At 37.0% G+C, this 16,585-nt stretch overlaps 1 pseudogene; it reads left to right on the forward strand.

The window, feature by feature from the left end:
- The first annotated feature begins 264 nt into the window (after positions 1-264).
- Positions 265-1,677, forward strand: LOC102928675 (transcriptional adapter 3 pseudogene; annotated as a pseudogene).
- The last annotated feature ends 14,908 nt before the right edge of the window (positions 1,678-16,585 follow it).

The raw sequence follows: 16,585 nt of genomic DNA on the forward strand, positions 1-16,585 counted from the left end.
ATTTCTAACAACTGAATGCCATTCACATCTGCCTGCAGCTCCAGTTACACAGAATATGATGCTGTCTTCTTGCCTTCATGGGCAGCAGGCACACAATTGGTATACTGACATAGGGACAGACACATATTCATACACATTTTAAAATTAAAATGATAGGTTATTAAAAGCAAAGACGAGGAGATTAATGAGCTTGAGTCTGTTCCAAGCCACATAACAAGATAGTGTCTTATATAAACATTAAAGTTGAACATGGGCCAAGCACTGAACTGGGCATTTGACGAGCATCACCTCTTAATCCTCAGAATATTCCAGGGAGTTTTACAGGGTCCCATCTCCTGGGCCATGAGTGAGCTGAGGGACTGCCTATTGCAATTCCATGATTTCAAGTCTGTGGACCACCTGAAGGTCTGTCCCCGGTACACAGCAGTGCTGGCCCGCTCGGGGGACGATGGCATTGGTATTGAGGAGCTGAACACTCTGCAACTGGAGCTGAAGACCCTGCTATCCTCTGCAACTGTGTGTACTGGAAACTGAAACCCAGATCCTTACTGACTGGCAGGATAAGAAGGGTGATTGACGGTTCCTGAAGCTGGGTCGAGACCATGAGCTTGGTGCTCCCCCAAAACATGGGAAGCAGAAACTGGAAGGGAAGGCAGGACATGGGCCAGGCCCAGGACAACCCAAATTCAAAAACGTTCAGCCCAAGATCCAGGAATATGAATTCACTGATGACCCAATCGACGTGCCTCGGATCCCCAAGAATGATGTTCCCAACAGGTTCTGGGTCTCTGTGGAGCCCTACTTTGCCGACATCACCAATGAAGAGGTACGAACACTAGAGGAGATCCTGGAGCCCCGCCCCGAAGATGAAGCTGAGCATTATAAGATTCCCCCACTGGGGAAACACTACTCCCAGCGCTGGGCCCAGGAAGATTTGCTAGCGGAGCAGAAGGATGGGACCTGGGCAGCAGCTGTGGCTGACAAGAAGAAAGGCCTCATGGAACCGCTGACTGAACTGGACACTAAAGATGTAGATGCCCTGCTGAAGAAGTCCGAGGCCCAGCATGAGCAGCCAGAAGATGGGTGTCAATGCCTTGACACAGCGCTTGCTGCAAGCCCTGGTGGAGGAAAATATTATTTCCCCTATGGAGGACTCTCCTATTCCTGACATGTCTGGGAAAGAATCAGGGGCTGATGGAGCAAGCACCTCCCCCCAAAACCAGAACAAGCCCTTCAATGTGCCACATACCAAGTCCCTGGAGAGCCACATCAAGGAGGAGCTGATTGCCCAAGGCCTCCTGGAGTCTGAGGACCGGCCTGCTGAGGATTCAGAGGATGAGGTCCTCGCTGAGCTGCGTAATCGGTAGGCTGAGCTGAAGGCACTCAGTGCACACAACCGCACCAAGACCTGCTGAGGTTGGCAAAGGACGGAGGTGAGCCGGCAGGAGCTAAAGCAGCGGGTCCGCATGGCAGACAATGAGGTCAAGGATGCCTTCCGCAAGATCATGGCTACCCGGCAGAAGAAGCACACCCCAACGAAAAAGGTAAAGGACCGGACCTGGAAGACCCTGAAGGAACGGTAGAGCATCCTGAAGGTCCTAGATGGCTAGCCTCACCTGCTGCTGGCCACCTCCCTGGCCTGGCAGAAGCCCACGTCCTTGGAAGCCTTGGCCGGGGGCTGCCTGCTGTGGGATGGTCTGTATGTCAAATTGCTCTGACTGGTCAATAAATAAAACACTGGTTGGCCAGTGGCCAGGCAGGAAGTAGGTGGGACAAGGAGAGAGGAGAATTCTGGGAAGCGGAAGGCTGAGGCGGAGAGACACTGCAGCCGCCGCCATGACCAGCAGCATGTGAAGATGCCGGTAAGCCACCAGCCACGTGGCAAGGTATAGATTTATGGAAATGGATTAATTTAAGCTGTAAGAACAGTCAGCAAGAAGCCTGCCACGGCCATACAGTTTGTAAGCAATATAAGTCTCTGTGTTTACTTGGTTGGGTCTGAGCGGCTGTGGGACAGGCGGGTGACAAAGATTTGTCCTGACTGTGGGCAAGGCAGGAAAACTCTAGCTACAGCTGCCCATCAAATGACAACAGTCTCAGGGCTGAAATACTCTCAGGCCACTCAGCTGAGCTGTGTGTAGCCAGCATGCAAGGCCTTACCGCGCTGGCCTGGACCTAGCATTTGCCTGGTGCCTCAGCTGAGCGGGCTTGTCCCCTAGCTATCTGCTTTCCTTCTTACAATCTCCTCGACACGTTTTCTGCAAGGACTTCTTCCTTGGGTTTTGTAAAGTACAAACTTAAGAATAAAATGACTACTGTGTTTTGTTTTGTTTTGTTTTTAACAAAATTAAAGAAAAAAGTTGAACATGAAGTCCATCTCACATAATCTAATGAAACTAGAGATGTGAGTCATATTGATATCTAGAAAAGAATAATTTGGACAGAAGTTACAAAATTTGAGAGATTTTTGTAATTCTTTGTGGGGGAGTTACTTATATTTGCCTCACATATATTTTGTATTTCCTTAAGTAGAAGAAATCAATATTAACACATTTACATTTTAGGTATATAGTATTTTTTCTTGTAATTTGGTAAAATTATTTATTAGTATATAAAATTACACTTGAGAGAGGTAATATCAGTTCTTCAATTCTTTCTTTTTTTGTTTTCTTTATTTTCTTTATTTTATTTTACAATACTATTCAATTCTACATAACAGCCACAGATTCCCTTGTTCTCCCCTTTCCTGGCCCCATCCCCTTCCCCCCAGCTCACCCCCCATTCCCACCTCCTCCAGAGCAAGGCCTCCCCTGAGGACTGAGATCGACCTGATAGACTCAGTCCAGGCAGGTCCAGTCCACTCCTCCCAGATTGAGCCAAGTGTCCCTGCATAAGTCCCAGGTTTCAAACAGCTAACTCATGCAATGAGCCCAGGACCTGGTACCACTGCCTAGATGCCTCCCAAACAGATCAAGCCAATCAACTGTCTCACCTATTTAGAGGGCCTGATCCAGTTGGGGGCCCCTCAGCCTTTGGTTCATAGTTCATGTGTTTCCATTCGTTTGGCTATTTGTTCCTGTGCTTTATCCAACCTCAGCTATGTTCATGTCAGCATTGTTTGTAATTGCCAAAACCTAGAAACAACCTAGATGCCCTTCAACTGAAGAATGGATAAATAAATTGTGGCACATATACACAATGGAATACTACTCAGCAGAGAAAAACAATAACATCATGCGGTTTGCAGGCAAATGGATGGATCTAGAAAAAATCATCCTGAGTGAGGTAACCCAGACTCAGAAAGACAAATATGGTATGTACTCATTCATAGGAGGATACTAGATGTGGAACAAGGATGACTGGACTGCTACTCACATCACCAGTGAGGCTACCTGGAAAACAGAACCCCAAGAAGACACGAGGATCGCCCAATGATAGAGAAATGGCTGGACATGAGTGGGAGCAATGAAGGGCGAGGGTCAAGGGAAAGAGAGTGGGAGATCCCAGCTAGATTAAGAACAGAGAGGGAGAACAAGGAATAGGAGACCATGGTAAATGAAGACCACACGAAAAAAGGAAGAAGCAAAGTGCTAAAGAGGCCCACAGAAATCCACAAAGATACCCCCACAAAACACTGCTGGCAATGGCCAAGAGACAGCCGGGACTGACCTACTCTGGTGATGAGATGGACAAACACCCTAATAGTTGTGCCAGAAACCCCATCCAAGGACTGAGGAATCTGGATGCAGAGATCCACGGCTAGACCCCGGGTGGAGCACCAGGAGTCTAATTAGCGAGAAAGAGGAGGGTTTATATGAGTGAGAATTGTTGAAACCAGTTCTTCAGTTCTAAGGAAACAACCTTCATTAAATTTGTATGCATACATATTTCTATGATGTTTTCAGAAACCATTATATAAACCAAACCTATTAATTAAACCATATCATAGAAAATATAGTTAATATTTAATGTATCAGTCATCCATATATTCGATACTTACTTCCTCATGAATGCTAGGCAAACAGTATAACTGGGTTCTATCTTGGCTCACAATTTTATGATTTATTTATAGAGATTACAGAGAATTTTAAGATAATATTGTTTCATATCAAGCTGGCTTCTTACCACCATATATCAATTAATAGCATCTTTGTAAATAATTACAATTTTAATAAAATAAATTCAAGTATACATCAATTTGATATGCTAATTTATCTTAAGTAACCTATCTGATTTACAAACTTAAAGCTTATTTTGTGAAAGATATACACCTTTATAAAGTATGAGATACAGAAGATAAATAACATCACTGCTCTAGCTCTTCAGTATTACAGAAGATAATTCTGATATGAGTATCAATTTATCATCATAACATTATTGTGCAAGGTACAGTATACCCATCTTCTCAATATTCTACTTTTAAGGTCAAAAGAATAAATCAATCCTGGAAAATTTACCATACAGGAAGATTGGTAAAAAAATTTTAGGCAGACTCTATTTTCCTAGCCAATGTTACAAAATTTATATTTTTATTGTGATCATGATGATTATTAATTTACAGACATCGATCCAAGAATTTCATAATTGCTGGAAAGTGATAAACAGAAGTAACTTGATTCTACATAAGAATGTAGAGGTGTTTAGCCAACAAACATTGGCTTCTATTCAGGACTGAAAAGAAATTTCTATTGTGAACTCATTGTACAGTACAATTTTGGGTCACTTAGAAGCTCTAAGGAGTGTTGTGACCACAAACCACCATGTCCCATAATCTTTACCTGGCATCACCTCTTTTCAGATTTTTCAAGTAAAATCAAATGAGTTTTTAGAGATCCCACTGCCTCACATTTATAGATGCTGACATTACCCATTCAAAAAGCATAAAATTACATTCACATCGAAAACCATACAGAATACTAAGATGAGATCCTGATCAAAGAGATTCTGAAATATAACATATGGTTGCCCTCTAGATGAACTTGTGAGTTTTAGGTCTGGATAATGATTGCATAATTCTAAACAATTTTGTGCATGAATTCTATCAGATTTTTTAGGTTTTATTTAATCCTCTATCCCAAAGAACATCATATGTTTTAAAAATATTCTAACATTCTAGATACTAGAAAGGATATATTTTTTTCCTCAAGTGTTACGATTTTTGTCTTGTTAAATTTTTGACTTACTATTTCCTGAAGTGAATGATTTCCATCAACTGGAATTTCTTTGTGTGTTAGAATCCTTTCTAGTCCCTTAGGTAATACAATATCTAGAAGTATGAGAGAATATAGACCAAATAAGGATTTTACAGATGTGAACAGGGGAGCAAAATGACTCTTCACTATGCTCACTGCCCAGTATGCATGGCCTGTAGTCACAGAGGGACCTATTAGTGGAAATACAGCCATTCTTGGAGTTTCTACTGGTGTCCAGTAGTTAGTGAGGATGCTGAAAGGCACTGAAGTTATTTATCTTTTTAAGTGTATTCTGTTTCTGTGTTATCTAAAGCTAACATTTCTCAGGGCAACTGTATATGTTTTTCTGTTAGTTATTAGTGAAATTACCTGCTGCAGGGGTACCTAGACTGTTCACCACATTTGAAGTTTTCCTCTGTGGGTGATTTGTGTTTGTGTTAATATGGGGTATACCTTAAAGTGTGCTTGTGATGATAGTCCCCTGTCCCTGAGCCACAACACAAAGTATTCAGTGCTAGGATATACAAGCAGAAATGATAAAATTTCATCCCTATTAACAAAAAAATACTGCTTCTATGGCCTTAAGTTTCTTTCTTCCTTGAAAAATACTTAAGGATCTATACCAATAATTTATTCTGCACAATAATTAATTTCCAGGCCAAGAACTGAAGCAAATGTGCTATATGTGGTAACATATTCTCTACCACTCCCACATTTCTCTGATTAATTTTTGACCATCTTCATTTTTCTAGATAATGATCCTAAAAAAAAAAATAACAAGCTATTCCTTTGAATCAACCTAAAATTGGGGAATACTGAGACCTCACTAGAGTGAACAATGAAATGAAAACTTAATTTTGTGAATATAGGATGGTTTATTTGAATTATTCTTATATATATATATATATATATATATGTGTGTGTGTGTGTGTGTATGTATAATATATATATATATATATATATATATATATATATATATATATACCACTCTGTGCTGTTCTTTTTAAAGGAAACTTGTATTAACTTAATTAGAAAACTTTGAGCTTATGCACAAGAAATTTAAGCAGTAAAATACAAAACAAAAAAAGATTAAATACATAACTAACATCATAGATAATGAGAAATGCTTTATGATGAAACATACTCAAAAGGGGGAATGGGGATATTTTATGATTTACAAAATGAGACACTAGCATTCTTTTTAAGACTATGATGAATATAAAAGATTTGTTGAACATTTGGAGCTAAAAAATTCCAAACAGGAATGTATGAACCAAAAAATACCAAGGTTGGTATTTTCAAGAAAGAGTAATAATGTCTTTGAAGTAGTGGGGAATGGAGCAAAACACATGAATATTGAAAATGCTTGCCCATATTTCCTTTGGAATGTGAGTAGCAAAACGACTGGCTGGCTTTTAACACATGAAATTCTCTCTGTATTTTGTTGTTGAACATTATTACATTACAAACAAATGATAAAATATACTAAGCTGCCATATCCATATATTTTGAACATTTTTAAATCAACTTCGGAATTTGCAACTCTATTCAAAGAGAACTGTTCTCCAATCAACTACCAACATAATTGAAGTATAGAGTATCCATCGCCTGAACTTCTTTATAGTATTTGTTTTAGTACACTGTCATGAATTTAATGTTTTTTTTTGTTTGTTTGTTTGTTTTCAGTTCTGTGAAAACCATGTATTGCAGCTAGGGCTTTTTCTATCTTTGAAGAAACACTATGACCACAGAAACTCTTACAAAGCAAATGTTGAATTTGGGTGGCTCACTTATAGTTGCAGAGGTTTAGTCCATTATCATCATGATGGGAAGCATGGTGACATGTAGGCAGATATGATGCTGGAGCTGAGAGTGCTACACCTTACAAGCAACAGGAAGTCAGCTGATTCACTGAATGAAATCCTAAGCATAGGAAACCTCAAAGCCTACCCAAACGGTGACATACTTCCTCCAACAAGGCCACACCTCGTAATAGTGGCACTCACTGTGAGATTATGGCAGGACTATTACATTCAAACTACTACACCATGTTATAGTATGGCTGAACAATAAGTACAACTGCATATATAACTATTATGGCAACAGTTTTACTGCCAACATTTACATAACACAAGTAATATATAGCTTCCCTTAATGTTATCCATTTCAATGACAAATGACAGCAAGATGCTTCAGAAATATTCAATGAGTGAAATAAATAAGAAATATGAGATATTTTAACTAATTTTTATTGAAGTAAAGTCCAGTATTAAATACACAAAATTTGGCTGTGCAATTTATTTATTTATTTATTTATTTATTTATTTATTTATTTATTTATTTATTATTTTGGTGAGTGAATGTGTATGTGTATTAATATACAATTAAATATATTTTATTGCATAAAATTTTTCAGTCAGATCATAGATATGCCATAGGGATTGAGAAATTTTTAATAGTTGTGTAAGCTATTGATTGCTGACAGTTTGCTTTAAGGCCCTGTCATAGCTCTTTAAATTTTAGTAGTGGTAGACATTTACAACTAGCTACGGTTCAAAGTCTGAGTAATATATTATACTGCAAAAAACAGGGCTTTGTTGAAGCCATAAGTTATTGACTCTTAGAAAATTACTGGACTGTGTGTCTAGAAACATGATTCTATGGGTAAAAGTACATGTTACTCAAAGGTAACAATTTATGCTAAATTCCAAAGAAACTTACAAAACCCAGAAGAATATTTCTAATGTGAGCTTCTGTAATTACTACTCCCTTACTAGGAGATAGCAGGTGAACAAAAGAGAATCCTGGAAGCACAAGGCTGATTTAGTCTAGTATACAATTGGAAACACAGCATAAGAGATCCAGTCTCAAAAGAGGTGAAATGAAAAGAAAGTGTCTGTAGGGTTTTCATTGTTATGAAGAGACATCATGATCATGACAACTCTTAAAAAGGAAAACATGCCGGGCGGTGGTGGCTCACGCCTTTAATCCCAGCACTGGGGAGGCAGAGCCAGGCGGATCTCTGTGAGTTCGAGGCCAGCCTGGGCTACCAAGTGAGTTCCAGGAAAGGCACAAAGCTACACAGAGAAAACCTGTCTCAAAAAACCAAAAAAAAAAAAAAAAGGAAAACATTTCATGGGAGCGGTCACTTACAGTTTCAGAGATAATTCAGTCCATTATCATCATGTCAGGGAGCATGTCAGTGTGCTGTAGGAGTAACTGAGAGTCCTACATCTTGTAGGGAACAGGAAGTCAACTGACAGTCACACTGAGGGAAACTTGAGCAAAAGAGACCTCAAAGGCCACTCCCAAAATGACATACTTCCTCCAAGAAGGACACATTTCCTAATAATGCCACTCCATTTGGGGGCCATTTTCTTTCAAACCCACCACAGACAGATATGCATGGATGTCCTCTTACCCCCTGTTTATGCCAAGAACTGCTTGTGAGCATATTCACACACAAGTTTCTGCACACACACACTACTCATGAAAAAATATTAAGGCATTTGAGTTGAATTAGTTTAATTTTCTTGTTTTACTTTGACTTATTCTGCACCCCAGTTTTTCAATCTATCCTTTATTCAGAATTGCTCAAGATATATTGAAAACTTTATAGATCTAACAGCATAAGCAGAAATTATACAAAAGCAGATGATGTTAAAATGCTGCCCACTATCCTTCACTTGATGGATAAACTTGAACTTCCCAGAGACTTCATAGAAATTTTACAAAAACAGCATATTATCAAATATTTGAAGGTTATGACAGGGGAAATTGTCTAAATAAAGGGAAGAATAAAAATATGAATTGAATAAAATAATTTCTTGGGGGCTAGAGAGATGGCTCAGCGGTTAAGAGCATTGGCTGCTCTTCCAGAGGTCCTGAGTTCAATTCCCAGCAACCACATGGTGGCTTACAACCATCTGTAATGAGATCTGGCATGCAGACAGAACACTGTATACATAATAAATAAATAAATCTTTAAAAAAATGATAATTTCTTTAAGTTTTAAATACAAATAAGAAGTAAACAGATCTTCATGAAAATATAGGTAAATAATAAAAGTTGGATATTTAGATCTTTCCAAAGTTGAATGACCGAAGTCTGAAAGAACATTAGGAGAGGGATCCTATAGTTTAGCTACCGAGAAAAAAAGAAAACTAGATGAAGTCAATGGAGAAAGCTGAAATGGGGATGCAAATCCATCTGCTTTCTATTTTTTAATCCCCACGATTGACTGACTGTCAGAAGGGCTCTACCTGTATATACATCTGAAATTTTAACCCAACATGTCTCATTATTTTCTACAGTTTAGCTATAAGCCATTACTGTCAATATCTTTATTTTTGCAGCTCAATGGGTTAAAAATATATAGTAAACTTTGATGTCTTTTGGTCCTTAGTCAGCCATATCTAATCTATGAAATAAAAAAAAAAACTATAAAGTTTTTTTTTAAATCAAATGTAGTACCTGCTTTCAGTTTCTTAAATCACAGACATTTTTCTTGTCACAACTAATGTGCTAGTTAAATAACCATTACTATGCCTCTACTCTCAAACTATATATATATATATATATATATATATATATATATATATATATATATATGTATGTATATATATATTCAAATAATGAAGACAAGCACATTTTAATCATTATTCTGAAATTCACTATCATTCTTGCTTTTTAATGCAATTTAGATCAAAATCATCATACCACTTCTTTGGTCCACTATTCTTTGCTTCTCTTTTAATTTTCCTGTAATTCTGTACATTCCCTTGTATCTGTTGTCTATTTGAGGCAGAAGGTAGTACAGGTATTTACCCTTCTCCTATTGTTATATTTCTGAATTCAAACACTGCAATTAAAATATAAGCATTTACTTTAAAAATACTTCTAAAGCAAATATCTAAGAGATATGGTTGACTTAAATCCAGAAGAAATCAGATAGTACTATATAAGGTTTTACTACACTCAGTTCAAAATTTACTATACTGTCTGTCAGAATTATCTCTATCTTGATTTTCTCTTTATCCTATTAACTATATGACATTGGAAACAAGTAGTTTGGGTTCATCTTGAAACTCAAGCACAATAGCACTATGGTTCTGGAAAGTTATTTCACATCCTGAAGTTTCAACAACATGGATGTCCATTTCACTACAGTAAATTTCTACAAATTTCATTCTAAATTGTAATTAGTAATAAACTAGTAAAACATATTAATTCAGAAAAACTTAATTTTACATTTAATGGTAAAATTATATCTATAGTTTTTTTTCTCCCTTCATTCTTCTTTCTTCTTTCTCTGTTTTAATATTAGGTTTTGCAAGTAATTTTTCCATATCTTTTCCTGGCATTATTATGGAGAGAAGAACCAGGCTGGATAGGTCCTAGACCCTAGGAGAGAAACCTACTACTATTGTTTTGCTAAATGAGCATTTTATTATATTGACTCTAAATTACTTAATATAGCCATAGATAAATGCTTTTCTCGGTCATCATAAGAAAAGCTTATATTGCAGAAGAGACAGACTAACAAAGATCCACTAGCCAAGGTAGAAAAAACAAGAGACTACACATCCTCATTTTGTTCTTGTTTTTGGCTTACATTTTTTTTGCATGATAAGTCAGGTGTGACTTTTAAATAAAGATTTTCTTTTCATAAATTCCACATCCCCACTACTGCAAAAAAGAAGAAAGAAAGAAAGAAAGAAAGAAAGAAAGAAAGAAAGAAAGAAAGAAAGAAAAAAAACAGAAAATAACCTAACACTTCTCCCCCTTTTTCAGTGTTTTCACAATTTCTCTACAATTTACAATGTTATTACAAACCTTGTTTTTTGGACCATCAGTTGTAATGCAATATTTCCTGTAGCAGACATATTTTTTTATGTTGAATCAACCTTACACCCATGATTAAATTCTCTTTGTCATGGAGTATGGAAAACTTCATACCATTAGTAACCACTCTGCTGGCATCTTGCTTCTCCTTTGGCAGTGGCTGGTATCTCTCTCTCCTCCCCTTTCTTCTCTCCTTATAGCTGCTTGGAATTCCCACCTGCCTCTAAGCTGCCTAGCCATAGGCCAATGCAGCTTTATTTTTCAACCAATCAGAGCAGCACTTATTCACAGCACGCAGAAAGACATCCTACAGCAGCTGTTGAACTCTTAAGTGCTGCTTAATGGGCTCCCCTAGTAGGACCCGGACAACAGGGGTGCTGAGTGTGATTTGACAGTCGTGCTTTGGGTGTCTGGGTCAAGTGGTTTCAGAGGAGAAGAATGTTAGTATGTCGCCTAACCATTGGTCATGTGATATTTTGGTGAAGAATGTGGCTTCTTTTTGCCCTTGTCTAAAAAATTTGTCTGAAGCTAAAGTGAAAGTTTTGGATTAATTCTGTTGGCAGGAGAAATCTCACAACAGCCTAGTACAGATTCTGTAGAGTGGTTGCTAATGGTAACTCTAATGAAGTTTTATAATGAAAAGGAGCAAGCTGATCAGGGTAAATCACAAAATGTAAAATTTGAGGAGAACATAAGCACCCAAAAGTGGAAAGGAGATAAGTCCTGAGTTGAAGAAGATAAACAAATTAAGAAATGGAATAAAGGGCATGATAATCTTAGGGCAAAATCCCACCAAGCTAAATATGTACTTTGTAAAAAGGAATTAAAGAAAACCTTAAAGTAGTGTGTTGTGGTACATGCCTTTAATCTCAGCACTTGGGAGGCAGAAGCTGGTGAATCTTTGAGTTTGATGCCATCCTAGTCAACAGAGAAAGTTCCAGAACAGCCAAGTTTAGGAAATGAAGGGAATCATGGAAAATAGAAAGCCAGTGAAGATGTAATAGAATAAGGGGACCACATCCCAGCCCCAGTAAGCAGTAGAACTTGATGACTTCTGCCACATGTTTCTGGCTTTAGAATTAAGGACAGAAGAAACAAGTTAAAAAATTTGCCTCCAAAACTAAGGAATGCTGCTGGAGAGCCAGGCATGTGTCAGAGGTGTCTGTGAATGCAGGCCTACAAAGGCCATTTTGTAAAGCTGTGAAGATGAAGTGTGGATGGATTTGGAGACCCCAAGGTATTTGAGATGCCAGAGTCTTGGTTTACCTGATGAGGAAAGCTGATAACAGGGAGTGGGACCAGCTCAAGAGAACAAAGCATAATGAAGTCAACAAAGGTGAAAGGAGTGGCGATCTGATGAGCCTTTTGACATCAGACATGGAGATGTAGAGTTTGGAGCTTGCCCAGCTGGTTTTCAGTCTTGCTTTGGTACAGCATTTCCTCACTATGCTCCCTTCCCTATATTTTGAAATGGTAATTTATATCCTGTGCCATTATATGTTGAAAATATGTGATATGCATTTTTATTTTGAATTTACATGGAATTAAAGTTAAAATATTTCATGAATCACGATATTTTGAATTTTGAGCAGTTGAGGAGTGGAGAGTGTATTAGACTATGGGAATTTTTGAAGTTGGACTAAGTGCATTTCATATTATGGTATTGTTACAAGCTTACGGGGACCGGGGAGTAGAATGTGGTAGTTTGAATGTAATTGGCAACTATAAAATTATAGGTAGTGGCACTATCGAGGTTTGGCTATATTGGAGTAGATATGGCCTTGTTGAAGGAAGTGTGTCACTGTAGAAGTGGGCTTCAAGGTCTCATATATGTTCAAGCCATGCCCAGTGTCTCAGATCACTTCCTTTTGCCTACAAAAGATATAGAACTCTCAACTACCTCTCCAGCATTATGTCCCACCATAATCATAATGGACAGAACCTCTGAACTGTAAGCCACAAAATTAAGTGTTTTTCATTATAGGAGTGCTGTGTTCATGGTGTTTCTTCACAGTAATAGAAACTCAAAAGATAATGGAACAATAGAAAATTCCACAGTTACTATAATATCCAGTTGATGACTCTGTGGAATTTAATTAAATGACATAAGCAATGGCATATCACATTTTATTTATGATTCTCCTGTGCTGATAAATCCCCGAGGTCTTTCGCATATGAGGCAAGCATCCTATACCCCAAGCTTCAACTCCATATCTTTACTAAGATTCTAGGTATGTTTGTGGCAAAGGTGTTTACAATGATCCAACATGAAGAAAAAAATATCTAACTTTTAAAGCATCTGCAGTTTTAGATTGTCAATATAAGTCAGGGTCAAGAAACAGACTCACAAGACAACATAGAGACAGGCAGAGATTCAGACACACAGAGGAGAATGAGGAAAGAGAGGAGCAGATGAAAAACACAAGAGGAAAGAAGTAGAAAACAATGACTGGCCTTCAAAATTACCCTAAAGAAAAATCTTTTAATTTCTTTTCCTGAGTGCATGACTGGTATATTTTGGGCACTCTAGGTTTATTATGAATATGTTCAAGCTGGCATCTTTAATCATCAATTAAGAAAGAAATGAAAATTCATCTTCATTAGTCCTTTCCTCCATTATCTAGAAATGCAACATAACATTGCACAAGTTTATAGGAGTAATGATATTTAGAACACATATAACATTTGGATTATTTTTTATTAGAAGACTTACTTGAACATGTTTCAAATGTGTGCTCATCATGGTTTCAAATGCATATGTATCTATAAATAAAAATCAGTTTAAAAACCCCTAACCATCACAATCATTGTAAATAATTTTACCGTATTATATTATCACATCAGTACCTAGACAGATGTTTCAACAGTTAAGAGTGCTTAATATTCCTACAAAAGATCCAGATTTTGGATCTAAGCACCCAAATTATGGCTCACAAACATCTGACATTCCAGTTCCATGGGATCTAAAGCCCTTGTATGGTTTCCTCTGCCACCTGTCATACAAATTTTATACACACACATACATATATACATATACATATATATATATATACATATTCTGGTATACATTCATACATATAAAATAAAAACATAAATATCTTTTTGTTAAAAATGTAATTGTATTAGCAAAGAGCAGTCCTCTGCTTTTATCTCTTCTGAAAAGAAGCTATTTTTCCTTTTTGTGAATAGGACAGTCATATGAGTGCATGCTAAAAGAATAAACATTGTCCTGCACATGACGTTTTATTTGTAAAAATTACTTGACTTGCTAATACTATTATATTTTTGTAATATTTTATGGCCAGGATTCACATCACAGCACAGATTTTACTATAAAATGGTAAGCATAACTACTCTATAACTTGTTACAGATGATATGTAACACATAATACTGTTATATTATTCAATGTCACATTTTTCTTACTTACTTTAAGAAAACTGTCTGTAGTTCTATCAAGTGATTAAAAGTTCAAAGAGTACAAAATATTCACAATTCCTATTAAGCCAAATGAAGGTGTTTGCTCAGTTTGCACAGCTCTCCCTCTTAACCTCATTTTGTTCCTAAAATCACCATGCTGATTTTTTTTTTAACTTTTTAAGAGGATTTTAAAGATAGGCAGACCAGGATTGAGATAAGTAAGCATAGGCTAAAGAAGTGAAAAAATACTATCCTCTAGGGCATCCAATTATTTTCACTGTGGGATAACCTTTTGCATTCATGTGTAGACCCTTCAAAACAATGTTTTATACTACACAATTCAAAATAAGTGCTTTTAATTTTTTTACAGTTTATGAGCCAGTGAGAATAAAGAGAACATATGGCCTCTAATAAAGTTTCCCTTTCAAAATCTTCCTAATAAACTGCCCCTGGGAAATGTTTCCTTCTCTGTAATAACTGCATTTTCCTTTTCACCTACTCCAACTGTAAGTGGAATTTTATTGTATGTTGCTTGATCCTAAATAATTTATAATTTTCCACAAGGACTTATATGAAATAGAAACAAATATTCCTTATACTTTTTTAGTTCATACCAAGGCAAATTTTTGACCAGTGAGAAAACATCACTGCCTTAAAAATCACAAGTGAATATGCATCTTAGGAATCTACATAACTGATTACCATACAGCTACAACCAGAGCATTAAATATGAAATTTCAAAAAGAATCAAGACATCCAATAGTACAATATCAATTTTATATATTTTGAAAAGATTAATTGCAAAATTATGAAGATATATATTTAGATGAATTGACACCAGGTAATTGAGAAACATGTTGACAATACATATCTTTTCTATATGTTAATTAAGGGTTTATTTCACTTTCGATGCCTTTAGAAATGTGGCAATGTTTTTAACTGTTGCCATTTAAGATTTTCAGGAATTTGTAGAACAGCCCAGGAGTCTTGCCTTTAGGAAGTAGTCTGCTTTAGCATCTGTCAATGTGTTTGTCAATTATACCCTTCATCTATAGTTACCCTTAAATTTGCATTGCTTTTTCTGCACTCAGAATGATGCTAAATTCTGACTTCTCTCTCTCTCTCTCTCTCTCTCTCTCTCTCTCTCTGTCTTTCCCCTCCCCCTTCCTCCCTCTCTCTCCCTTCCTCCCTATTTGTCATACTGCACAGTACAGGAATATTTGATGCCAAGTTTTCTGAAAGAATAAAAAATTTTATGTGTTAATATATGTTCACAATATTTCATGGCAATCTTTGATAGTTATTTTTGATAGATATTTTAGACTGATTGTGTGTATCAAACTTCTCAAACCCAGGACAATAAGAACACAATACAGACATCAGCTATCATCTGTGGTGATATATTGTTGTACCCTAATAAAATTTGCCTGGAGATCAGAGAACAAAGCGAGTCACTACATTAAACATAGATGCCAGGCAGTGGGGTCACATATCTTTAATCCTAGCACTCAGGAGGCAGAGATTCATCTGGATCTCTGTGAGTTCAAAGCCACACTGGACTACATGAGATTGCTTCAGTATAGGAGAGAAACAGAGCCAGGCAGTGGTGACATATACCTTTAATCTTAATACTTGGAAATCACAGGCCCTTAATCTCAGCACTAAGAAGGAAGTGGTGTGGCTGGGAAGACAAAGGTAAATAAGGCATGAGGAGACAGGAAATACCCTTTTCTGCTGAAGCCTCTTTTCGGCTGGACCTCTTTCAGTTGAGGACTCAGAGACATTCAGTGAGAGGATTTGTGGAGTTGGCGAGGTGAGACATAGCAGTGGCCTGTTCCTTTGTACTCTGATCTTTCAGCATTTATCCCAATATCTGGCTCTGGGTTTTAATTAAAAGACCATTTTAGAATTCTAGCAACATCCAAAATCTAATGGATCCATTAACCCTCTAAGTTAAAACACATATGTTGAATACATTAAGTCCTCAGAAGAGTAACGAAATTTACTAAATGTGCTCCAAATGAATCAGCTACTGAAGCTTTTTTTCCAGTGGCTCCTCTTAAAGGAACAATGAGAAAGTGACTTTAGTTAACTTAAGAAATTCATTGTGATGTCACATAAGAAAGCTAAA

Source organism: Peromyscus maniculatus, chromosome 10, assembly GCF_049852395.1.
Source record: "Peromyscus maniculatus bairdii isolate BWxNUB_F1_BW_parent chromosome 10, HU_Pman_BW_mat_3.1, whole genome shotgun sequence".
Taxonomy (NCBI): domain Eukaryota; kingdom Metazoa; phylum Chordata; class Mammalia; order Rodentia; family Cricetidae; genus Peromyscus; species Peromyscus maniculatus.